Source organism: Oculina patagonica, chromosome 14 (genome assembly GCF_052425735.1).
Source record: "Oculina patagonica isolate OP01 chromosome 14, crgOcupat, whole genome shotgun sequence".
In the NCBI taxonomy this organism is placed as follows: Eukaryota; Metazoa; Cnidaria; class Anthozoa; order Scleractinia; family Oculinidae; genus Oculina; species Oculina patagonica.
The window spans coordinates 12,070,967-12,098,351 of record NC_135771.1 but is presented as its reverse complement, the minus strand read 5'-3'; the positions used below and the strand labels follow the sequence as shown (position 1 = coordinate 12,098,351).

Genomic DNA, 27,385 nt, shown 5'->3' with positions numbered 1-27,385 from the left:
CAATTGCAAAGTTTTCCGCGTTTTCATACAATAACTTCGTTTAGATCTTACTGAAACGTCCACATTATCAAGTCGATAGAAGATTTGTCAATTGCTCACTTTACGGTAACGCAAAATGCGACCAGAGACCAATGAAACAAAAATTTAACCGTGTAGCAATCGAACGAGAGCCACCTTTTTTTTGCGTAAAGGCGCATCGAGGTTTCGATACACGCACACATAAAAAACAAGTAGATTTGTTGCTGGAAAATTAGCAACAAATGGGGATGCCGTAAAGATTTTTTATGCTTTATAATAAACCGTAGACTACATTGGTCGGAAGAGTTCCGTTATAGTATTTTTTATTGTAAGGGCAACAGCGGAAGACGTTAGCCGCCAAAGTGTTCCCGTCACTGATATAGTTCAGGATAAGATATTTAAAACTTAAAACATTGAAGGACGTAAACATGAACTACATCTCAATTAATTAATTTAAGGTGCCTTTATAACACACTAAAGGGGAGTACCACGGTGCAGAACCTGATAAGCCTCCCTCTTATTGTCCCTCGGGTAAAGTGCATGTCTCAATCTCGGCACTCCTCGCTAGGAGCGAAAAAAAATAAGATCGACAAAAGACTTAAACTCGGAGAAATTTCTTGGAATTGGTAGTCAACTATATTTATATATGGCGACCGGTGAGCGAATGGCAAGCTCCTCCAATGGAAAAGGAATATTTTCTCAGGAAGCATTTTGTAAGTTTGTAATATTCGATATTATTATTCAAACTATTCCGCAGAAATTTTTTTCCTTTGATGTTTCCTAGAATCATTCTAAAAGAAAGAACTGTGCATTATAAAAAAATACTTTCAAAATAAGGCTCTAGAGAAACGTCGCGTTGCTGTTTTTGGCTGGTTTCCTGAGGAACGAAACTTTATTGTTTTGGATTCGATGTGAACTATTTACACAGCATGTCTACTATCCAAACAGAAGAACGCTCGTTACCACAATGTCAACACGTTGTACTGAAGGCGAACAAACTCTTTTTTCATTTTCTTCAAATATCGAAAGGATAATCTTCAAAGTTCGAATAAAGCGATGTATTGGCGAAAAATATAAAGCGAGCTCTTTGCGTGTTTACTGATTGTTAATTAAATTTTAACAGACATCACGTAAGACACAAAAGTGGCGAGTATTTTTTACTACAGTTTACTTAAGTCAAACAAACACTTTCGTGTTGATAAAACTTTGTTTAAATTTTAAGACACATGCAGTACTGTATTGATTAAATGTTATTGGGAAAAGTCAGCCGCATGTTACTGATTTAGCTGATTTAATTAGCAACGCACTGAAAGTGTAGACATTTGACGCAACGGCAAGGAATTTTAACTCTCATAAAGGAAAATATCAAAAGAATTCGCTTTTGCTTATCATATTGGCATAGTCGACGTATTTCCGCCAGTCGCTCTAATGATATGAGGAATGAGAGTCCAACTGTAACTGACTAATTTATGTGTTAGCTAGTTCGGGCGGTTTATTCCTGGGTTTATTGAAAGCAACTTAAGCGCTTTTGTTTACACGCAGCTGAACACGAAAATAGAAACAATCGATTAATCACCTTGCAAAACCAGTTATCCTCGAGCTCATGCATTTGACTAATTTCTTGTCTTCCGCATCATAACCTGTTTTTCTCAATTCCTCACAATTTAACCCAACCTTGCCAAAACCGGTTTGCCCAACACCCAAGGGACCAATATATGATGCTTTTATTGGTTATTTCGGTTGTTAATCCAATTATCCTCATTCCCAAGGGAAATACACACGCACCCTGAAAACAACTAGGATGCCCTTAGGCATCCCAAAAAAGACAAACAAATAGAGCAATTAGATTATAAACCTCTCAGATGTTTTGCTTTGTAGTGTCGATGTGTAATTTCACCCGTTGTCTATATTTTGTCTTGCCCTGCGAGCATTATTTGCTGTTTGTAATTTCCTTACTTTTCTTAAGCTTTAGCTTAACCCTATTCAGACCGGGCTTTTTTGGACCTTCTTTGACCGGGGGGACTTCGGGGGAGACCCCCCCCATGTAACTTCCAGAATTTTTAAGCAATCACAATTAAACTCCGCTTATAGGATGCATAGTATGTGCAAACATCTGTCTTTTAGTGTACGTCACGTGGGATGATGACGTCACATCACGTGACAATTACATCATCATGTCAAAACAGCGGCCATCTTGGATCCGCCATCTTGGATTTCAATTTTTTTTCCAAAATGCCAGAAAACCACCCAAAATTACTGCAAATTACACAAAATTATTATTCATTAATAGAGACACGAAAATTACAAATTTGGGAAAACATGCCTATCAAAATGCCGTTGCCATGATGATGTCAAGTTCATGACATCATATCCTACCAAATTATTCCCAGATAAATTTAAAATAATAAACTCACAAAGTTTGGCAGGGTTTGTTGAATCTTGAAAAAAGTTATAAGCCTGTAAAGTCAGCGCGGGCCTCAAAAGCCGCCCCCTGTCTGAATAGGGTTAAGAACAACTTGCTGCATTTCTTAATTAACATTAAGATTGTTTCGAAAATACAAATTACACAACTCCTTCGAAGATTTTAATTTAAAACAAGAGGAGGTAAACACTACTAAGAGGGCCGGGATGACCGATTAAATGTGCTAGTAGTTTCCTAGGAAATTTACCTTAAAGCTTACAATTCGTTATCATTTTTAAGCAAACATTCACTTTCTCTCATATACCAAAAGTGCTCAAAATGGTTTTTTTTATTTTTTTTTATTTTTTTTTTTATTCATTTCAGTACACACAAAGAGAAAACAAAGAAAAAAAAACCCTATAGATACGGTAACAATACTTCTTAAATTACAAGACAACATGGTTGTTAAAATACATGGCATTATTGTTTACCCATTTTTGTTATCTGTAATGCCCACTTTGCTTTGTAGAAATATCTAAATTCCTTTTTTCTTTGAAAAAGGCTTATTTTAATATTGGCAAAACCGGCCAGGGGTTGGATATTAATTGGAAACTGGCCGTGAATGGTTGCATAAAAATAGCAGTCAGCTTTACTGAATTTCTGACCAATTTGTGATTTTAGTCGTAAACATTTTCTACCAAGGAAATTGAATATGCTATTTGCTGTAGTAAAAAAAAAAACAATTGATTCTTGCGGCTTTCGATTCCGGGCTTACAGAGGTACCGAAGAACCCCGGTATCTCGAACTCTAAAGGAAAAAAAAAAACAGTTCGAGTTAGCCGGGGCTCGAATTATCGGGGACGATTGAATATATAATTTGCCATCTAAATAATTTATAATAAATAATAAAGATGGTAAATTTTAAGCTCGGTGATAAATGATAAAGATTAAATGTCACGAGCGTATATTTTCAGAACCTGTAACATCGGTTACTGTTAGATCAGGAAATGACTGTCAAATACATAATCAGTACATTGCACTAATTAAAATTAAATTGCTGTAGTGTTTGATATGAAAAGGACATTTGAAAACTAGCGTACTTAACAGATAGGTTATGCTACGCTGACGTGGCTTGTATTGCCCAGTGTAAAGCTAAAGTATCAACTACAAATAAATTGAAGTAAAAGCTTCTGCAGACTTTTAAAATTACTCAATAGTTGAACCAACTTATATTATAACATGGCTAGCAGAGCTGCGCAATCCAATTTAGTATGCGTAAGCGTTCGTCATAATTTGATAGTTCAGGCTGAAGCAGTTTTCAGTTGAATGTCGTAAAACTAAAACCAAAGTTATTACTCTGACCAATCACAAGGGACACTGATAGTTCAGTAAACCAATTAAAACTCGAAGTAATTCCATGAAGTCTTCACTAAGCGCGCGAATCGTGCACGAGTAAACTCACAATTAGTTTTGGTTTTACTACTAATTAGCCGAGAAAGTGGTGCGATATTTTTTAACCAATCAATGAGCATATTAAGGCAGAACCAAAGTAGAAGCAATTACTTCTGATACTCAAGTGAAAACCGCTCTATAGCATGAACTAATATACTTGTTACTGAAATGGATCGCGAGAGAGTACATCAGCGATACTGGGCATAACTTCAATGTATCCAGTTTCAAAAAATATTTGAGACAATGATATTCTCGAAATACAAAGAGCCACGTTATATGTAAATCTTACATTGTATAGTCCGTGTGTCCGTGTGACTTAAAAATATAAATTACGCAGAAAACTTATGGAGTGATTTTAAACTACTGCTAGACTAACGAGGAATGTGTATAAGCATCTATTAATCTACAGGGAATGAAACCATGAAGCATCTTTAAACAATCTGTCTTTCCGGCGCCAGTTGTCTTTTCTGACTAATCTAAGATCATACCAGGCAGACAGACAAAACAGCAGAACATGAAAAACCCTATTTCTGCAGATTGATTTTAAGACCTTTTTAAACTAGTGTTAGGCTAACGAATAATGTGTGGAAATGACTCACACAAGATCCGACCAAGCAGAGGGTAAAATGGGAAAGTATGAATTAAATAAGGCTCCTCAGAATCAAAACTAAAATGAAAGAATTCGTCTCTCATAGTAAAACATACTTCAAAGTCTTGCTTACAGGTGCGAGCGAAACGAATAGAAATACCGGCCTGGTCGCTTCATGCAACGGAAATCGAGATGAGCTTGGGGCTGATGGGCAACTAGGCTCAAACGTTACTTATAATCTGACCTGGCGACAAATCGTTACAGAATGCTATCATGTATCTAATTGCAATATCGCGGGATCACAATTATGGCGCATTGTGCATGCGTAGACGTCTATCTTGACACAAAAAGTGCGTGGAGGCAACTCTTGGCTCATTGCCTGAGGCGCGAGTTATAATGAAATGCTTAATGTTTGTTATTTTTCAGGAGGGACGTTTTTACTGTCTTAGAATTTCGTCCGAGACGTATCAAATTGTAGACATATGAGTAGCCGATCGTGTTACTGGTCAGATGTCAAGGGAGGTAAGTAGAGATGGTGTATGAAGCTACGCGGGGCTCGCAATAAATATGCAAATGCAGAATATTCAGATGAACTTTTATTTATTGTTGATATGTTTCATCCAAATCTCACACAAGTCCCCATGAAATCGAAATCCCACTGTTAAACTACAAGGGCATATCAAGCCTCCTACCAAGTGACTATTTCCACGTCATGCAGCTGTCGGCGGATCTGAAAACAAAAGCAAAAACAGTTGTGACAAATAAAGCAACTGTCAAGCTAGCATACAGAACAAGTATCGGTAATATCGATTAATACAATCTCTGCTCGAGGGTTTTATTATCTTAAAAGTGTCGATCAGTGATGGTGATATATCGATGTAACAGTGGTAAGGTAACTGTGACAGTAAAGTGGCCTGTCACCAATGTTGTCACACGGGATCACCTATTTCTGTTCAGATTGTTCACAGGGGACCCAAACGCTGTATTAGTTATTTATAATCTTAAAAATAAAAGGGTCTTTATATTTACCTGCGTTCCTGTGTTTTTTATTTACCGGTTTGGGGGCGATTTGAATCAGAGCGAAGGCGGTTTACGTTGCGAGTTCTAAACGGTAATCGATCTGTCGCAATGTCAATACGACGCGCCTCAAGTTTCAATTGTTATTAACTCAAGTTACTAAAACCATTAACTAATAATAACAGCTAAAGTAAAACTTGAGAAATAATTGAGGCGCGTCGTATTGACATTGCGACAGACCGATAACGGATTAAAACTCACAACGTAAACCGCCTTCGTTTAAATTCAAATCGCCCCCAAACCGGTGAAAAAAGACACAGGAACGCAGGTAAATGAGAACATTTTTATTTTAAGATTATGAATAACTAATACAGCGTTTGGGTCCCCTGTGGTTTGTTTTTGTCTTTTAATTTCTATGTTCAGCAAAATTTGAACGTTATTTATGTTCCTTAAAGTCTGGATTTCGTCACGACAAAGCGATTCTCTGTCCTGTAGATCTAAAGTTGACAGGATCTTGCATGCTGAGACCCTTTTCTTATATTTTTGAGGCTTGTAAGGTAAAGTAAAGCTTGCTTGCGAGCCAAGCGGCCCATCAGGCCAGAGCTTATTCTGGTTGCAGTATGTATAAGTGGACTAGGAGTATTTGTACTCCTCCCACCCCGGATGGGATGCTAGTCCATCGCAGGGATACCCCTATTGCCCCGGCAAGGGCTCGAACCCGCGGACCACTCGATCCGGAGACCAGCACACTAACCCTTACGCCACAGTGCCTTCTACTTCATATTTGGTGTTGGGGTGACGTTAATCAAACAAAAGTCAATTTGGTACTCCTCTGGCAGTTCTTAGGACAGAACTCTGGAATCTTTGGAAAATATCAGCCATAATTTAAAACTTAACAAAACCCTCACAACAGTAGATGTTGGTTATAGTACCCTGTGATTCTGCCAACACTTTATTTAAGCACTTATTTATATACTTGTGATTTAGTCAACTTTAAATTTAATTTTCAGTGCATGTAACGTTCTTGCCAGAAATACTGATTTATCTTGAATACTTTATTTACCCGCTGGTTTTAGAGTAGCTTTTAACATAGCTAATATCTCCAGGCATTTCAACAGTATAACATCACACTGATCACAACGGACTCAGACCAGACCACAACACCAGGAACTTCGTACCATACTCTTTATGAGTAGTGAGTTCTTTAACGTCCCCTGCTGACCATAACAGTGAAGATTCAGGAGACGGGGCATACGGTTTAGCGCCCTTATCCGAGAAGACAAGAACATTTAACCATTTGAAGATGTCACGGGAAATGCAGCATATTATGCTCTGTTATTTTAAAACCCTGAGTGTTGGTCCGCTCCGACGCCTCCCGCACGGTGGTCCGACGCTCTATCAACCGAGATAACGGGTCGGCGGTTAAGATGTGCTTATCATCTCCAGATATAACTTAACTCCCCGAGAGAGGTCACCGTGACTGCAAGAACACAGTGACTACTCCGAAAACCAAAAACCAGTCGTAAGAACAGCGTAACTGAAAATCTGGCTTCTTCCGGAATTAAGATGTCCAGAAACATTCTTTCCAAGATCAAAGAAGTCCAACTTCAATCTTTCTTCGGAACACCCTGGCCAATATACCAAGTCACGACCCTCGCCCGGCCATCCGCCATTTGGATGCACACAAAAGTTGTGCTTCAAATTCTTCAGTGAAGAATCTGTCAATCTGAAATTGCAAACAACATGAGCACATGAATTGAATCTAAAAGCGCTTACCATTAGTCAGAACAGTCCAGCAAGACAATTTCAATAACAATTTCTGTTGTTAGTCAGATTTATCCTGTCAAATCAGTCAATGCATAAATATTATACATTGTTGTGATCAATTTGTGCGAAAATCTTGTGAAAAAGGTATCTTTTACATTCAAAACAACCGACCGGCCAGTTCTGACTAATGGTAAGCGCCCTCAGTTTCCTCTGTTAATAAAGTTCGTTTCTTTAGGCTGTCACTTGATAAAAGTGTTATTAACTTAGACTTTTGCTACTTATTAGAATAAACGTGTACAGTATTCTGTGTTTATTTGGTGGCCATAGGGCTTGTCCGGAATAGCGATAACATTGTATTTTTAAGGGAATTTCTAGTTACCAATAACAATCGCATCATAATGGAGAATAGGAAATATGAAAAACATATCACATGATTGACAGGTGACCCTTCTTTCGAGGCGTAGCATAGAGTGTTGCTATACTGATTATTATCATTATTCTTATCATTATAATTATAGCCTTTAATGAATTGCAGTTTCAATGACGTATCTAAAACATAGGCACGCTAAGCGTGCAGGAGTTATTTTTTTCATTTTATGGGGTGGCTTGGGGTGAAACTGGGTGATTGTCCTGTTGGGATGGTTTATGCCATGGGTTGAGCTATTTATGTATGGCGGCCCACGGAGTCACTTTTTTGCACAAAATTTGCTTGCAAACAAAATAATTTTTACGTGCATTTTGATACATCAGAACTGTTTTATTCAATACGTAAATTTTCATCATTTAATTGAAAAACAAAAACTAATTCAATTATCAAAATGTCACAAAATGGCACGTTCTTATTCTGTTTAAAGGTCAAATGCAACGAAATTTGATCAAATTTTATTTAAGACTCATTTTGACTTTAAATGAAAGGAAATACTGTAAATAATCATAATCTGAAGTTTTAAACGATTTGGTTAAAACGTCGCTGAGATATTCGACGTTAAAGACAGCCCTTTATCTTCGCTTCACAAACGGAACGGTTCGGAAAAGCTTCGGAAAATTGTCGGAAATGGATTTTGTGACGTCACATGTGGCGAGCTTCGACGCGCGAAGATGCAGCAAAGTGCTGTTGTCTCTACCAGGTCTGCTGCACCTTTTGGCATTTAAAATCCCGATAAAGCCGGATGACCATTCGAAATATCTTCTTAAAGACGAGGAGCGATGCAAGGAATAGTTGAGATCGACGAAAAAGAGAGGATGTGTATGCCAAATGCACGCTGGCTTTGCTCAGCAAATACAATATCATCCGACATGTTTTTCTCAGAAAGCTTCCAGCAGAATCTTGCACTTTGGTCCGAGTTCTAGCCCTAGAAACTTCGAATGAGACCTGGTGCTTCTCCTCTTATTACCAACTTGGAAAGAAAGCCGTTAATCCAGGACTAATTCGAAATCGTTTGAGACGAAATACAGAATTCGAAGGTAAAGTCGCTAATAAACTTAACCCATTGTCTGGGAACCCCAAAGTTGTACTTTCTTGTATTATATTGAACTTAGATTCACACACTACTTTCTTAACCTGACCCTAGTCGCTTCTCAAACTTCTACCAAAACTATAACTTTACTGTTTGCGTGAAATATTGTGCATCGCGAGGCTGGTATTAAAAATATATTTTTTATTTCAGGAAAGAACTTTTGCATGAATTTACTAAGTTACAAACAAATATTTTATGTCTATGTTTCTTTTTACTTAAAAATGATATTCCCTATATTGCTTCGATCGTCTAAAAAGCTAAATCATACATGCAGACATTGAAGGAAAATAATGCTTTTAATTTTCAGTATTGTGTACAATGAAACACTCTTTTCAATGTTTGTTTATATTTGAAATTATTATGAAAATTATGCTAAATATAAAAACGAAAATACCCCCGACTGAACATTGTTGGTGCCCAAGAAAAGGTTTATATTTTTCATGTAAACTACATGTATATGATGAGTTTGTTCACTTGTAAAGGCCAATTTACCTGATTCATTTGTTGTTCAGATCTGCATTAACCCCATTTTAGTCCAGTACAATGACTGTTGCATTGCATAGCACTCATTAAAAGCTGCAAATCAGGCTTCATTGTGGCCAATAAATTGGTATGTGCAACTGAATGGTAATTTAGTTTTAGTTCAAGCTATTTATGGGAAGTCTAAGGCATAAACCCGACCAGATCAGCTACCTTTTTTTGTCTAGCAAGTAAACTAACGACGCCTGCCACGCAGGCTATGAACTACTAGCTCAGGAGAGCCTACAACCAGATTGTAGGTGTGTCATGACAATTTATTTCTAAAATTAACTCTTTATAATTTTTTCTGCTCCAAATCTGTTGACCTTTTACAAATTCCTCAGTAACACCTTTAGGCATACTCCCTTTCAAAATCTATATGGTTATTTTTGGTGCCCAAGACCCCCTCCCCACTTGCTGGGGGTACTCCCATACTCCCATAGACTTTCCAAAAGTCGTTTGCTTCTCGTTTCCGGTTTGGTGGTAGTAGACTCCGGTGTGAACCCGGTGCGGAGCTCTCGCCCTCCGCTCTCGAGCTCTCGGGCTTCGCGCTCTGTGAGCTCGACTTGTAAGCAAGCCTAATACTCCCATATATAAGCTTGATAGGAAAATGCATGTGTGCTGCTGTGTGTTTTTCAAGCAGATGAGTTTAAGATGGAATAGTGATACAATAGTTTGGGGTAGGGTAGGGATTTTCAGTGTATAGTCTAGCATACTATGATAGGGTACTACAAAATAAGCTGAAAATGGTGTGGGATAGGGTACGGCTACAGAGTCCCAGCAGCACACCCCTACTCAAAAATATTAAGAGTACCCCCCCCCCCCACCCCTTTCCTCGAGGCGAAAGAGTATTGTTTTAAGCCATTCTGAAATTGGGTATTTTTAAGATTATCAATTTCTTTGCAAACTTAGAAATAGTTTTTTAAAGCACCTACTGTTTGTATTTGTACTGTTGTATTCATCCCTTGGTCTGAGATAAGGTGATAAATTACAAGCAGTGCATGCAGAGGCTATAATGTCTCCTTTGGGGTCTTGGAAAATCACTGCACTTAGTTTGATTGTCATCTAGCTGCTTATTTTTTAGCTTAGTGAAAATTAAGGGTAATTTTTGATAGATTTTACTGTTGCTATGGTTACCAGTGACAAACTAAAAATGACCACAACTTGTTCGGCAATGATGGTACATTTGCTTGATAAAATAATTGCAGCATTAACTGACAAATAATTAGTACTGACCCATCATAGTAATAGGCTGGAAAGTACTTAAGAAACTGTTATCAGCTTCTTACACATGCATTCAGTGAACTTGCAAAGCCATCTCTCTGCATCTATTTTTTAACATTGTCTTTCGACATCGTCCTAAAATGTGCTGTTTTAAGTGACCGGTACTGGTGTTGGTTTCATGCAAATGAGCGCACAAAATCAGAAAACCATGCTAGTGGGCTGTGATTGCTTGATTTAGATCTGTGTTGTTTGTACATGTTTACCATGTCCAAAGATGGATGTTGACAAAGGGGCTATGCATTGATGTCCGACCCCATCAAACCATAACAAAAGAACATATTACCCATTAGTAGTACCAATAAGTGTACAAAACAAAGAAGCTGACATAAAATGACAAATTGCATGAACAAATATATAAAAATAAATAAATAAAGAAACCTTTATTTACACATGGAGAGGATTAAAGCTAGAAGCTTGTGGGGCAGTGTATAATTTCCTAATCGAAATGGAATTTGGAAGTGTTGATTTTTGTGGATGGGAAAAACTGGATAACCCAGAGAAGAACCCTCAGAGCAAGGCCGAGAACGAACAACAAACTCGACCCACATATGATGCCAAATCAGGGAATCGACCTCGGGCCAATTGGTGGGAGGCAAGGACTCTCACCACTGCGCCATCCCTGCTTCCTAGCATATTTTATAATAATGCAGCTTTGACAAAATCTCATGATTTTACATACAAGGATGTGTAAGCAAGGACATTGAAACACAAAACTAGGTGTAAATTTTCCCTGCTACATGTCCCAGTGTCAGGTCCTGTGTCAGCACACAAGTTAGATCTTATAACCTGGGTCTTAAGAAATGCAAGTTGCCATATTACTGTTGAAATTGTTATCTTCGACCTACACCCCATCTACTTAAGACAATTCCCTTTTCAGAGAATTATCAGTAGAATCAACTGAAAAATATAAGGGCTAGATTACATAGATGGATTAATTAACTAAAGGATAAAATAATCACCTAGGTTAATAATTCGGCAAATAAAGAGCAATATTAATACCAGGCATAATTCTGATTGAAAGTAAAAGGCCACACAGTCACGGTATTTAATTTCAGTCTTTGAAAATAAATTATTTGGCTGAGGGGAATGAGTTTAAAGCTTCTAAAGGTTTAATTGATTCTTCAAGGTGTGTTATTTTAGAGAACAAACTCAGCTCAGCTCGGGCAATGCTACAAACATGCAGTGTACAAAGTCTACAAATAATTCCACATTGCAATCCTTTTGAACAAAATGAAGACCATACTTCAACTTAAGATTCAACTATTTATTTATTTCAAATTCTCTGAAAGCCGTTTCCATTATATTAGATTAGGCTCACCAATATATGTGCCCATATTCCTTCGTTGTTGGTGCATGTAGATGTTACCGGATTTAAACGCCATCTTGTTCACTCGCAGAGTCGGAGTTATCGCTCGAGAAATCGATTTATTCCTTGCCAGATGCCGTTAGTTCGAACTGATATGGCTGTATTTAGACTTTTCGAAGGCTTGAATCAAAGTCTTCATCGGTTTCAACTAACGGCTGTTCCAGAAACTGTGGAAATCCATCGAACAAACCCAAGGATTTGCAAGGATCGCTCAAAACACGTGAAAACTTGCTCGCCACACCTGACGTCACAAATACCTCTATTCGATTCCATTCCACGCGCGGCCATTTTTGGTTCGTTTTCGTGAAGTCTTCGGAAATCGTCGGACTTTCATCTCCTTAGCGCCACAATTCGCACAAAAACCATTTTTAAGAGTTTATTATCATTAGTACCTTCATAGACGACAGGTTTGCGGACAAAAGAAAAAATTTCCTATTTCGTTGCATTTGACCTTTAAGCAGTTATTTTGTTGCTAGTTTTGTAGCAACCGTAACGTGTTACTTTTGTTTGTTACGCAATACTTTTGGCTTTTTGCCAAACACTGAAACATGATATTGTTGTTTTTCTCACTTTTGTAACATGAAACCTTTGTTTTTTAAAAACGAACGTAACACGATACCCTTGTTTTTCTCGAAAAAGCCACGTCTCCATATAGTCACTGAACGAAAAGTACTGTAATAAACGAAGTAATAAACGCATCAAATCAAAAACCACTTTCTTCGGGAAAGTCCTTTAAAGCGCAGTACACCTGGAGTATTTGTTTCCTGTCAGATCGAACTGTTCAACAAAGATTTTCGTTCATTCACAACCTAAATTCTATTCAACAAACAAGAACTAATTGAGTTATCAAATTGTCACGGAATGGCACGCTATTATTCTGTTTTTGCTATCGATCGTAGTTGCTTTTAACAGCAAAGTTAATACTTGTACCGGTTCATTAAATGTTTGAACGAGATGTTTTACAGTTGATTTCAGTTTACTTTGGCCGCCCGCTTTGCGAAGTTTGTTGGGAAATTGGAAACTTTGTTATGAAGTTGCCAATTACGTTGCGAGTTTGCGAATCAAATTGCGAACTTCGATAAGTCCCCAACTACGGCCCGACTGAACGGTCGAAGTTTTGGTAGTTGAGGAGAAACAAGACATGTTGCTCGAAAATCATGGCGATTTCTGAACTCGAAGATTTTAGAGCTTGTCAAGGAAAGTTGAAGTAGCTTGAAGTGCAAGACAACGTTTCGCATCAGCCAGCCATCACGCAAGTGATTTGCCGATAAATAAATTTTATGCAGGTAGAAATTTGGTCAAATTTTAAATTTTTTGTATGAAAACACACATTTAACGATTTCTGTGAGGCATAATCTTCACTGTCTTCAATTTCAAGTCTTCTGCGTTTGTAAACTGGATGAAACTGGATGGTTTACTCCTATGTAAAATTGATTTTAATCGAAGCCGACGCGACGCGACAGACTAATTTGTTCGAGACAACATGTTTACGGCTCGCTGAACATAAAAGTTTTTTTATTTTTATGACATTTGTTTCCAACAGTTTAGCGTAGCAAAGCCGTTTTTGATAACATAACTATAGAAGGTTTTATTAATTTCGGGCCTAAGTTGGGAACTTTGTATCGAAGCTCACAATTTGATTCACAAACTCGCAACCTATTTGGCAAATTCATAACAAACTTTCCAATTTCCCAACGAACTTCGCAAAGCGGACGGCAAAAGTAATGACAACATTATTCTTCAAATCTGCTTTGTGCAAATGTTATATGTTATTTTTACTACGGCCAGGAAAGCTAGCCTCTCCAAACGTACGCTCCAATAAGACGAATAACAAGTTAGTGTTGGGCCTTTTGCTCACGGCGTGTGCGTTGTAAGCAGGCGAGCGTTACGAAAAACTTTTTTAATCCAGGGTTAAATCACAACTCACCGATTCCGCCTCCTTCTAATCTAAAAACTTCGAACGAAATTGCTGACTACAACTGTGTCAGATTGCTTCCCCTTTATAAACTGCAATTTGATTGGTTCCGATAGTAACTGAAATCTGATTGGTGTGACAAACAAACATACTTCGCTGACTGAGCCACCCACTGACTACAACATCACGCCGACTAAGAGCTATTTTTGAAAAAAATAACTCAACAAAAACTAACTATGAACAAACCTGACATGCTTGGAAATGCTCAAATCGCATTTGTCCTTCAGCATAAGTTTCTTGCCGTAAGTAGGGTTATTGTCTAGGATAAGGAACATGATACATAAAAGATAAGCAATACATACGCAAAGGAGTCTTTATGTTATTCTAGTTCATTTAATAGCTCATTTAAAAACTGAATCGGGTTGTTTAAAGCATTTTAACTATTTTATTAAAAATTAATTAAGTTAAAACAAAGGAATTCAGAATTATGATGGTGGTTTCGATATGCGATCTTAGTTGGCATAGATGTTTACTTTTTTTTTCTTTTTTCTTCGTAGTTTTAGTTTTTATAATGACATTTTTTTTTTCTTATTTGTTATTTGTTAATCGTATTCATGTAGTGCCTTTGTTGTAAATAAAGTATTCATTAAAAAAAAACGCTAAAGAATTGTTAAAACTCATTTTAAAACTTTAAAAACTTTAAAAAAGTAGACGACGTTTCGGCACTATTCTACGCCATTATCAAGTCAAAAAAGGTGATAGTTAAAATAAGAATTTATATAACGTGAAAACAATAAAAAATAGTTGTGTGTCCTATGGGCATAATACGTAAAGTAAAACAATAGAAAAACTAAGAGTTCTAATTAAAAATAGGGAAGTGTCAAGTTTATAATTTGGCGCGGATAGAGTCACTTTGTGTGTTGAGCGAAGGATTAATGTCCCTGATAAACAGCATTTTGTACACGAAACTCTGAAAAGGTGATCAATCTTTGCTCCTTTGCTGCCATGTTGTGCCTCAAGGTGTCTACCGATCGCAGAATAACGGTGCTCACTAATCTGTTGATGTAGTTGTCGGGCAGTAAACCCGACATAATTTGCATCGCTCAAATCACATTGAAACAAGTAAACAACGCATTGTGTGTTTACGATCGGGGGCTTGTTTTCCTTTACGCACAAAATCTGCTGGTAAAGACGGGTTTTACATCAATGTTGATCTTGGATCCCAGAGAATGAATTTCTTTGCGGACTCGATTAGCTGATGACAGATGGCTCTGATGTGGTTGCGGCGTGCGGTTCTGTATTAGTTTCTTGCCTGAACTTGTGTATTATGGAATCGACCAATGCGTTCGGGTAGTGTAGTTTGGAAAACATGGTGCGTAACTTGTCGCACTCTTTCGTGAAGGCTTCTTCGGTGGAGGATAAACGGTACGCCCGATCAACCATTGTGTTTACCAGGCCTTTTTTGTATCTGTTTTTGTATCTTTTTAGTTTTAGTTTTGACTGAGAAGATATATCAAACACTCGAGAGAGTGTTTCATTGCATTTCCAAACACCTTGAAGTTCGTAAAAAATAGTGCAATGCGCGTCGTATTTTCAACTCATTTCTCGGTGCTTGGAAATATGACGAAATACTCTCTCTCGCGTTCTATATGTTACATAAAACAAACAACTCGACCCTCGATCAAACTTCCACTTGATGCCAAACGAATATAAACGCAACTTTAAGTGTCATGGTCAGAAAAAATCAAAGAAATTTTGGCCACAGCCAAAAACTCATACTTTGTCAGTTTGAGGGCCTAAGTATGTAACTTAAAGATATGAAGTTAGTTTTTCGAAATATTCAATTTTACGGCAGAAAACCACGAATAACGATAATCGTACCGGAAGCTCAAATTTCACTTCTCGACAATCCGAAATTTCACGCTTTTCAGCTTCTTGCTACCCAGACGTTTCAACCGCTGTAAATCTTTCCTTACCTTAGTTGCATAGATTGACTCTTTCTTTATCGAAATATAGTTAGTATTTTTATCTCTGATTATTTCTGAGCCAGCTGAGCCTCGATTAAGTAAACACATTTTCCTCATTTAGGAAAAAGGCTAAAATAATCCAAATTCAGTGAGGAAAAAAGCTGACCGGTAGTGCTTCAAATCTTCTGATATTTTAGCCAAAGAGAGTCCAGTCGTTGAATTTTAGGTTTATGGTTTCAAAAGTGTGGGATCTAGTAGCAGTTTTGAACAAAGGTCGATCAAAGGTCGACAAAATTACAATTCCGCGGCTTTGAAAAGAACAACTGAAACACGTGACACGAAACACGCAATAGAGTAATTTGTATATGTTTTGGGCAAAGACAACACGGTGAAATTAGCTTTGAAGTTTTATACGTTTGAGACTTTAGAAAAATAGTATTTATCCTAAAGATTGCCTACAATAGAAGAAATACCAAAAATAACAGCACTTGAACTCTCCCTGATGTTCGTCACGCACGAGCGACTTGGAGCCGCGAATGACAAAAATATTTTCCATTGATTCAAAGTAAGTCATATTCTGAAATAAGAAAAATCTATTTTCTTTAAACTTTGCCCACAAATCTGTCTTAACTAAAAAACGAAACAGCTTTCATTTTCGCAAATATCGCAAGAAATATTTTTTTAAGAATTTTATTCAATTGGACCACGACCGGCCTATTTTTAGCAATGGCGACAAGTGAAAATAGGAAAAAAGGTTGAGTCACCGCTTCAAAAATTTATGCTCCAATTTTAGGAATTGTCTTAACTCTCCTGGAATAAATTGGACCTTTATCTGTATAAAGGACGCAGTTTTGGTTCGTTAAAAAGAAACTAACAATACGGAATATTTTTGATTTGAAGTGTACTTGGCCATTAACGCCAACGGCTAAAAAAACTTGCACATTTTCAACGGGTCATTGCGCCAATGTCCAACTACTTCCGCATTACATTTGTTTCCATACCAACTAAAAAGAAGTTAAAGAGTATGGAAATGGAAAAATATGTTGTGGTTTAAGCGAGCCTTTAGTGCAACCAGGCGGCAACTTGGCTTATGTTGCGAACAAGTTTTGCTTATATTGCAACAGCGGGCAGTTGCTCACGCGAAACGAATTTAGCTTAAACAACACAATATTTCGTAAACATTGTAACCTTACAAAACTTTATATCAGCTCACACAATAAAACATCATTTAAAACTCGAAAACCTTAGCAGCTAGCTAGTCAGCCAAAAAAATACTGTTGCCTACCTGCAAGCCGGTGAGACAACAAAATTCATTGTCAGGTCCGCCATGGCCATGTTATTGGATTCCACATTTCTTTCTGGTTTTCGTCAACCATAGTATCCGCAGAAAGTTTCAAACGGTAAACATAACACACATAACATAACATTGAACATACCACATGATTGTGATAACTTAAACAAATGAAAGAAAGTTGCGGGCAACACATCCCAAGAAATTAATCGATCACAACAGATCGGCTTGAACGGTTGATTGAAAGTTGCGTCACGCAATCTAACCTGAATCCAACTGCCTTATGGGCGAACTGAATAATTATTGTCCAAGAATCGGACTGTCCAAAATATCGGCTGTAAATATTTTTGACAGATGTACATGTCTTCGTGTGCACCATTTTGGTATGTTTATTAGAAACGAAGCTTACGTATTAAGCTGAAAACGTATTTAGCTGAAAGAAAACTCAAACAGTCCTATTCGCGGACGGGTTTTTTCATTTCCCGGTTGGGCGGGTTCGTTTAGGGGAGGGGGGGGGGGTGTAATAGAGCTCAATTGACCTCATCATCTATTCCTTCTTACGGAGAAAGAAATAGGGTGGAAATTATCAGAAGGATAGAAAAACCCTGCACATTTTCTGGCCACACCAAAAATGTAGCCAACGAAAAAGTGAACAAGACATTTTTGCCTAGAAAAATTTCCCACTCAGCCATTAAAGAAAATCTATAAGCTTATACTACCGTAATGTGAGTTACGTTTACAAACCTGATCTTGTCGGCCATGTGCACATTTAGCACATCTCTGCTTCTAATGGCTTTTTTATCACCACGGTGAGTGGGATATTAGCAAGGCCTGTGCTGTTTCGAATATTTCCTACGAGAAACTAGAATGGCGATGCTTGGGACATATAAAATTTCCCCTTTTTTGATGAAGACAATTCAAATACATCTGCTCTAGCAAAAATTAGTTCGTGCTCTATCAGAAATGCCACGAAATTAAATGGTTTGCTATGGGATCATTGCAGTCTCCAAGACGAACGAGCTCGGTTATCCCCTTCGATTGCCGCAACTTCCTCTAAACTTTGAAGTGTGAAACAAAAAGCGCAACTCTTCCATTTGTTTTGGAAGTTGTTAATGCTTTACGAGAACAACAACAAAGTATGAATGACAAGTGCGTGGCGGCGTGGTTTGTAAAGACTTATGTTTGTTCCACTTTTTCTTTCTTTCTTACTTACCTTTATCGTTTACTAGAAAAATTTATCATTTTAAAAAAGCGGGTTTTTTTGTATTTGAAAAGCGAGCCTAAAATTTCAAATTTGGAAGCATCCAGATGTAGATGTACAGGAAGTGGTCGAAAACAAGAAATCAAACAAATACATCGGTCAAAAATATTTACAGCCGATATTTTGGACAGTCCGATTCTTGGACAATAATTATTCAGTTCGCCCATAACGCAGTTGGATTCAGGTTGGATTGCGTGACGCAACTTTTAATCCACCGTTCAAGCCGATCTATTGTGTTCGGTTAATTTCTTGGGATGTGTTTCCCGCTACTTTCTTTCATTTGTTAAAGTTATCACAATCATGTGGTATGTTCAATGTGATTTTTATGTTATGTTTACCGTTTGAAACTTTCTGCGGATACTATGGTTGACGAAAACCAGAAAGAAATGTGGAAATTTGAAATTTGTTGTCTTGCAGGTAGGGGACAGTATTTTTTGTTGTTGACTAGCTGCTAAGGTTTCCGAGTCTTAAATGATGTTCTATTGTGTCAGCTGATATAAAGAAGTTTTGTAAGGTTACAATGTTTACGAAATATTGTGTTGTTTATGCTAAATTGGTTTCGCGTGAGCAACTGCCCGCTGTTGCAATGTAAACAAAACATGTTCGCAACATAAGCCAAGTTGCCGCCTGGTTGCACTAAAAGCTCGCTTAAACCACAACATATTTTTCCATTTCCATACTCTTTGACTTCTTTTTAGTTGGTATGGAAACAAATGTAATGCGGAAGTAGTTGGACTTTTGCGCAGTGATCCGTTGAAAATGTGCCATTTTTTTGAGCCGTTCGCGTCAATGGCCAAGTACACTTCAAATCAAAATATTTCGTATTGTTAGTTTCTTTTAAACGAATCAAAATTGTGTGCTTTATACAGATAAAGGTCCAATTTGGTCCAGGAGAGTTAAGACAATTCCTAAAGTTGGAGCATAAATTTTTGAAGCGGTGACTCGATTTTCACTTGTCGCCATTGCTAAAAATAGGCCGGTTGTGGTCTAATTGAATAAAATCTTAAAAGAATATATCTTACGATATTTGCGAAAATGAAAGCTGTTTCGTTTTTTAGTTAAGACAGATTTGTGGGCAAAGTTTAAAGAAAATAGATTTTTCTTATTTCAGAATATGATTTACTTTGAATCAATGGAAAATATTTTTGTCATTCGCGGCTCCAAGTCGCTCGTGCGTGACGAACATCAGGGAGAGTTCAAGTGCTGTTATTTTTGGTATTTCTTCTATTGTAGGCAATCTTTAGGATAAATACTATTTTTCTAAAGTCTCAAACGTATAAAACTTCAAAGCTAATTTTACCGTGTTGTCTTTGCCCAAAAAATATACAAATTACTCTATTGCGTGTTTCGTGTCACGTGTTTCAGTTGTTCTTTTCAAAGCCGCGGAATTGTAATTTTGTCGACCTTTGATCGACCTTTGTTCAAAACTGCTACTAGATCCCACACTTTTGAAACCATAAACCTAAAATTCAACGACTGGACTCTCTTTGGCTAAAATATCAGAAGATTTGAAGCACTACCGGTCAGCTTTTTTCCACACTGAATTTGGATTATTTTAGCCTTTTTCCTAAATGAGAAAAATGTGTCTACTTAATCGAGGCTCAGCTGGCTCAGAAATAATCAGAGATAAAAATACTAACTATATTTCGATAAAGGAAGAGTCAATCTATGCAACTAAGGTAAGGAAAGATTTACAGCGGTTGAAACGTCTGGGTAGCAAGAAGCTGAAAAGCGTGAAATTTCGGATTGTCGAGAAGTGAAATTTGAGCTTCCGGTACGATTATCGTTATTCATGGTTTTCTGCCGTAAAATTGAATATTTCGAAAAACTAACTTCATATCTTTCAGTTACATACCTAGGCCTTCAAATTGACAAAGTATGAGTTTTTGGACTGTGGCCAAAATTTCTTTGATTTCTTTGATTTTTTCTGACCATGACACTTAATACTTTTTGCACTATAGTTGATTATCTATAGTAAAATGTAGAACTAGATCTAGATAAATATTAATATAGGTGTACAAGTCAATTACAGCGTCAATAAAATTAGAAGGCAATATATAGCTCACAAACCCTGACTTTCAGCCTGACATATATTCAGGGAAAATAAAGAATATAAGGTAAAGGATAAGAAGAACTACAAGGTCAACAAAGACAGAACATAGTTACCCTGAGGACAGATCACTTTCTTGCTGCACTTGTGATGGATGACACCATCCCAGTCAAAGACAAACATCATGTCGGTCGCATTACAAGCACTGCCTCTGTTTTTGGTGAAGATGAGATGAGTGCCATCGGGTGGAGAACAACCCACGTTGTTAGGGACAACGCAGTAGTCACCGTAACTTCGTATTCCACTTTCTGTAAACAATGAGATAAAATACTTTAGTGCAAGATTTGCTTTATTCTCCTTTAAAGTTTAAACACAACATATATTTCAGTGCTCTAGATGCATTCTGAGAGTACTAGAATCTGACAAGTTCTAGATGCTGGCTAGCTTTTCTCTTCTCAGGCCATATAAACGCGCGAAAAAGCCTTCCCGGAATAACTTCAAGCTCTAATATCATCATGTTTCAACATGAAGAATGAAGAGGGTTTGAAATTTTCCTATTACAATTGATTAAAAGTGGAGATAAAGACATTTTGTTTTTTTTTATTGACATTTAAAAAATACGTTTTCTGGTTAGGTTTGTATTTCAGAAACAGTAATATGCAAAATTAAAATTAATAATGAAAACAGGGGATTTATTGTTTTGAAACGCAATGTAAAATGAGAAATGAGTTTACACACGAATTTTAAAACGTATACGTACGCAATCAAATATCTATCGAGTTATGGTGAACATTAAAACTTTCAAGTTGCTACGGTAAAGGGAGCTACAGGCAACACTAGTATTATTTGCTGACAAACTGTAAATAAACAATGGCGAATGAAATATATATTAAATATTTAATACAGAGTGCTCACCAGGGCAATACGTGCATGGTTTTTCTTCCATTGTAACCAAGCTGGGATCACACTGTTTTCCGCCACAGCGCGGTTTGGGATTGGTACAAGTTTTGTGCCTTCTCTGCCTGCCTTGCTCGCAAAGTTTGTCGCTTCTTCCCCATTCACTCCACTCGGTTAATCCACCGTCCACTAAAACAATAATATTTGATAGTTTTACGATTTACGATGTTTTATCAAATATCAAATTAATGGAATATGGGCGCGTGCAATAGTTTAGAGATGGAGACATGCATGTTCGCAACAGATGAAGAGGTTATCGACTAAAGCCATCACGAGAGATTCAGCCAGAAATACATTTAAACCTAATGACGTAAAGTTCCGATTGCAACAACCATTTTCACCTTCGGATTTAGCAACATTTTCCAACTAGTTGGTGTAGCTGCCACAGAGTGGCAAAAACGGATATGTTCTAACTATTATGAGCAACCTTGAAGTTTTTGACCAAGGTACTTTGCTATGTATATCGTCTCATAAAAGAGCAAACTACCTGCAGTTTTATTTAATATCAATATTATTTTTTCCATCAACCCTAAGATGAATTTTACCTGGTTTTCTATCTTCGTCACAATCATCCTCGTTCACCCAGTACCAGATTTCTCATTCCACCGTCCCAAATCCAATCTGCTGGCTGCCGATCCGTGCCACCCCAGATTATTTAGCCCGAGGGGTAGTAGATGGGGTTGAAGGACGTAGTCAGAAGAGCCTTGTTATGAGTCCCGGTGGCGTCGAACCATGGCATTCGCTTGTTTAACGACTTATACCATGAATACTCCCAGTTGCTAAACTTTCTTGTCAACTGCACATTTGTCTGCTTCTGACTTGTTGCCATGAAGCTGGAAAAGAAAGCAAAAAACGTGCACTTCTGAAAAGAAAGCTAAACCTTCAGTACGCTTGTAAATTCATGGTTTATCTTTACATAGCTAACTGCTATACCTTAACTGTTTTGATATAAAATAAAGTATATTAAATATCCAAACTATCGATGTTGCTATTTTTCAGAATATACAAACACTTGAAATTGGCAAATTTTTTACAGTTCTTTTTTTTTTTCTTGATAACTTGAATCGCGAAGCTTATACGTTATACGAGACAACTTTTTTTGGCATCAATTTGAAGAAGGTGGGAAGTAAACCAGTGCTGAAAACTTACACAATTAATTGAGAACAACAACAACAATCATTTAGTAATTATAATTATAGCATAAAATTCATTAACTAAATTAGGCAAAAAAAATTACCCAGGATAGAAATAAACTGAACAAGCTGAGTAGTTACAAAGATTAAGATTTACTGAAAAATCGGAGCATTATATCAGAAAAGTTCACCCGCTAAAAGTTTAGAAGCAATTTTTGAGTATCAATTGAATTTTTAATATAGTTCGCACATAAAAGCACTACATTTGCTCTTTGCGACTTGCCTTTGCGACTTGACTAAAGATTTAGAGATGGAAAAAGCGTTTACTGCTCCAACCTGTATGAAGTTTGGGCTTCAAAAATCCCTCCCCAATGACGACGGGAATTGGCATCCATCATGTATTGAAACGTTCCATTATTGTTGAGATTTTTAATACTGTCTGCTAGATCCAAAATGGAATAATCCCTGTTTAATCCTGGGAAGAGTCCATTTCTGAAAGGAATAAATAGCAAATAGGTGTTAAATGTGAGAAAGTGGCGGCAGCAGCGATGATAATGAATATGAGAATATTGTTATGAAGATAATTGCTTCTTATAAATTATAATGATTTTATGAGCTATACAGTACATTGTCAGTCGACGAGTGTCGATATTCTATAAATCACTTGGGGAAGCCTGTTTACCGTAAGCTTTACCAGCTTTTTGCAGTAAATTTTAAAGGTAAACTTTGCGTCGTGTCTAGTGGCCCATACTGACCGCATCAGCTTATTCCGGTTTCCGTAGCATGAAGCGACTAGGAGTATGTTTACTTCCCCCTGGATGACATGCTAGTCCATCGCAGGGTCACCCTCCAGCATTTGATAGTTTGTCGGTACCTATCTATACACCTGGGTGTAGAGAGGCAACTATTAAAGTAAAGAGTCTTTTCCAAAACACAATGCAGTGCCCCAGCCGGGACTCTAACCCATACAGCTCGATCCGGAGTCCAGCGCGCTAACAATTAAGCCACCGCGCTCCCTACAGTCAATTTTAAAGAGCTGTATTAATTGATGTTATAAAATAAAATCTGGCACTAAAACTAAGGGGGAAATTTAGATGATTCAATGAACGGAACTATATGTTTACTATTTTACCTGCGAGGAACTTGAGCCCGCGTCCAGTTGTTGTGCGCGCTTGTCACAATTAGAGTGAATGCTCCCTTAGCTGTTGTCATGTCACAGTAGACCGGGAGGTACTGGGCATTACTGACTTTAATCATTTGAAAGCCATCCTCGTCGTACTTGTTACCAGCCCTCAGACCGCGTAATTTTAAGTCATTACAAGACAATCTAGAGCAAGAACAAACAGTCTTATAAGTTTTATGTGTGAAACACATTTTTGTGGAATATCGATCTGCTAATCGGCTTCCAGGTTCAAATTTAGATGTTATTATTCTTGATATAGTTCAGCTGTCAAAAACACCGTAAACGAGTTAATTATATGTTAACATGAAAAATGTTCTCACTATTTTGGTGAGTTTATTGGTGGATGAGAGCCTACCAAAGTTGGATACGAACCGACCTTTTTATACACGCCGGGCCACCAGAGCGCTTGAAGCGGCACTCTCGGAAAAACTTTTTGCTGTTTTATCTGATTGAGCTCAAATTTGGCACAATGATAGAACTTTTTATCCCAAACAATCGTATGATTTTTGTTTTTTGAATTTAACGGTTTTTGGCGGGAAAATGACGTCACAGTGCTAAAGGAAATTTTCATTTTATTGTTATGGTAGAAAAAGTACATTATTCTGAAAGACCTCGCTGAGATAAAGTGAAATGCGAAAAAATTATTGAAAAAGCTCAATCCGTCTTGAAGATATAGAGTTTGAACATTTGAATTTCCCGCCATTTTGTTACTATTTTTAGAACAATTACAAAATTCAAATCTTTATATCTTCAAGACGGATTGAGATTTTTGAATAATTCTTTCGCATTTCAATTTATCTTAACGACTTCTTTCAGAATCGTGTACTTTTTGTGTCATAACAAGGAAATAAAAATTTGCCTTTAGCATTGTGACGTCATTTTCCCGCCAAAAACCGTTATATTCAAAAAACAAAAATCATGCGATTGTTTGGGATAAAAAGTTCTATCACTGTGCTAAGTTTGAGCTCAATCGGATAAAACAGCAAAAAGTTTTTTCCAAAAGTGCCGCTTTAAGCGCTCTGCTGGCCCGGCGTGTTAAAGGGCACGAACGATGAAGTTGAGTTCAAACTGGTTGTGAACTACTCGGCGCGTATACGAAACGTACAGTAAATGGACCAACTCCAGGTGCCCATTTTTTAAAGATGCATCCGAAAACTTTTAGTGTATTGGCCGTTCCGAGGTTGCGCAGGGAACTGGGGCGAGTTTTAAATTTTAAGTAATCGATTATATGACACCACCACATGAAATAACCCGATGAGATTTGTCATTTCACCACCCCAAAACCATATAAACTCTTAAATTTATAATGATATTTGTGATACTCTTTAAATTGGGCAAACATAGTGATTTTCATCTTAGTTCCTTTCAAATAATGGGTCTTTGGCAGGATTTTTCAGCTGTCACAAAACGGATAAAAATTTTAAGAGTTTGTATGGTTTTGGGGGACGCTGACTTACAATAAGAGACGTTTGTATGTATTTTTAACCATGTTTCAAGGTCCATAACTTCGTTTCTTTTCATCCTGAATGCATCGAACTTGGTCAAATGACCAATCTCATCGTGATCTTTCATGTGATGGTGTCAGATTATCGATTACTTAAAATTTGAAACTCGCCCCAGTTCCCTGCGCAACCTCGGAACGGCCAATCAAATTACTTTTTTTTAATTTGGTTCAAATGGTTGAAAAACCTCTCTTTTTACCAACAATCGTGTTACCTACCAACTTACAAGCTTTCTTAACCCTATTCAGACCGGGGGAGATTTTGAGGCCCGCGCTGACTTTGAACGCTTATAACTTTTTCAAGATTCAACCAAACCCTGCCAAACTTTCTGAGTTTATATAAAATTTATCTGGAAATAATTTGGTAGGATAGGATGTTGTGTCAGGAACTTGTCATCATCATGGCAACGGCATTTTGACAGTCATGTTTTCCCAAATTTGTATTTTTCGTGTTTCTGTACTGAAAATTAACTTTAATGCAATTCATTTTTATGTTTTTACGGTTAATAAGCACAATTTTATTGATTTTTTGTACTTTGCAGTAATTTTAGGTGGTTTTCTGGCATTTTTGAAAAATTTTAAAATCCAAGATGGCGGATCCAAAATGGCGGCTGTTTTGACATCATAATGTAATTGTCACGTGATGTGACGTCATCGTCCTACGTGACGTATACCAAAAGAAAGATGTTCGGACATAACATATATTCTATAAGTTTCATTGTGATTGCATAAACATTCTGGAAGTTAGATATGAGGGGTTTCCGAAGCCCCCCCCCCGGGGGGGGGGTCAGAGAAGGTCCAAAAAAGCCCGATCTGAATAGGGTTAATAAACATTTATATATTGGAGCCCCGGATATAATAAAAAGTGCCAGGGAAAGGGAAAACGTGTTCGCTCATTTCATAATAAAGGGACCTCTCTATGTCGAGGTCATTGATTTTTTCGTACATTTTTAATCAGTGGAAATTATTTTGGCTGGGCTGGAGAATATCGCTTGTTAGTCTAATTTCAAGAGGTGAATATAAGAATGCGACATTCTGATTGGTCAAGTTCTGGTTTATGACGTTATATTCACCTCACTTTGAGGTGAATATAACATTTCTGGGCTTGGTTACTAAGCCACGCAAACTTTGCCATCCAGGCAAGTAAACATGGCGGCATTTGATGAATAAAATTTTCGTTCATTCGAAAGGAATCACGTCAAGTCCGGGGTATTCAAAACAGTTGGAATTTTAAAGATTGGCTACCAAGGCTTTTGAGCCCAAAATATTGTCAAGAGATGGTTCGCAGGGCATTAGAATTGGTGCTAAGGACGGTGGTTTTGGAGATCGCTCGTGGCCACAAGAAACTCAGTGGCAGCTAGATCAATTGACCAAAAATTACTCATTTCTCTTCAGATCAGAGCTACTCTTATTTCAAGAGGATTTACACAATTGCTCAGAAGTCGCCAACGATTAAACAAAGGTACTAGATATCTGTCTTTTTCGTAGTGTTTATTTTGTTTCGTTTTATTGCTTAATCTAAAGTGTAAATTATCTTTTGGAATCGATGAATTAAACTTTTTTACACGTATTCAAGCACTTGTGTTGGTTGTTTCCGTGTTTTAGTTCTTTATTTTATAGTTTTAGTTATTTACCTCTGAAAATTAGACTAAAACAATCGCTTCAGGCTCAGCGAATCTCGACGAATATTCCCCTCGACTTCGTCTCGGGGAATATTCGCCGTGATTCACTTCGCCTTCGGCGAATAATTGTTAATTATACTGGCGAATTTCTTACAAATGGTTTTCCTATTGTAAGGCTGTAATTTTACCTTGCACCCTCTCTCATCCAGAATCTCACCACACTCGGGTTTGGCTTCTCCGTCTCTAAGTACGAGGCAGAGCTTGCACCACTATTGTATACCAAAGAACCTGAGGAATCGTCCACAGTAGATGCGCTGCTTAATAAGAGGTCGTTTGATAACGCCAATCTAGGCATGCGCTTTGCTAAGTTGCTGTTCTCGTCCCAGGAGTCGAACTTCTTTAACATTTTAACTTCGGTTTGTTTGTCGCTGGTTGAAAGGAATGTGTAATTACGTGGTGCTTCCCAGATCCCTCCCCAGCGGCTATCTCCATCTGCCTCAATTGGATACTGGAAGTATTCCTGTTCGAAAAACAGAGCATAAAAAGTTATTGATTGAAGGGGAAGTATTATGAGCA

The 27,385-nt window shown here is 37.4% G+C and overlaps 1 long non-coding RNA gene and 1 pseudogene across 2 annotated transcripts; one reads left to right on the top strand and one right to left on the bottom strand.

The window, feature by feature from the left end:
* Positions 1 to 5,161: 5,161 nt before the first annotated feature.
* On the bottom strand, positions 5,162 to 27,280 carry LOC144637470 (uncharacterized; annotated as a pseudogene). Its single transcript, XR_013567727.1, has 9 exons — positions 26,998 to 27,280; positions 23,636 to 23,830; positions 22,840 to 22,995; positions 21,916 to 22,203; positions 21,329 to 21,499; positions 20,530 to 20,721; positions 14,080 to 14,163; positions 7,064 to 7,194; positions 5,162 to 5,190 (listed from the first exon to the last, which is right to left on the bottom strand). The product of XR_013567727.1 is annotated as an uncharacterized LOC144637470 (transcript).
* LOC144637491 (uncharacterized) lies at positions 7,802 to 13,487 on the top strand. The gene is made up of 3 exons (XR_013567730.1): positions 7,802 to 8,097; positions 12,388 to 12,552; positions 13,393 to 13,487. It is a non-coding gene; the product is annotated as an uncharacterized LOC144637491 (long non-coding RNA).
* Positions 27,281 to 27,385: the final 105 nt, after the last annotated feature.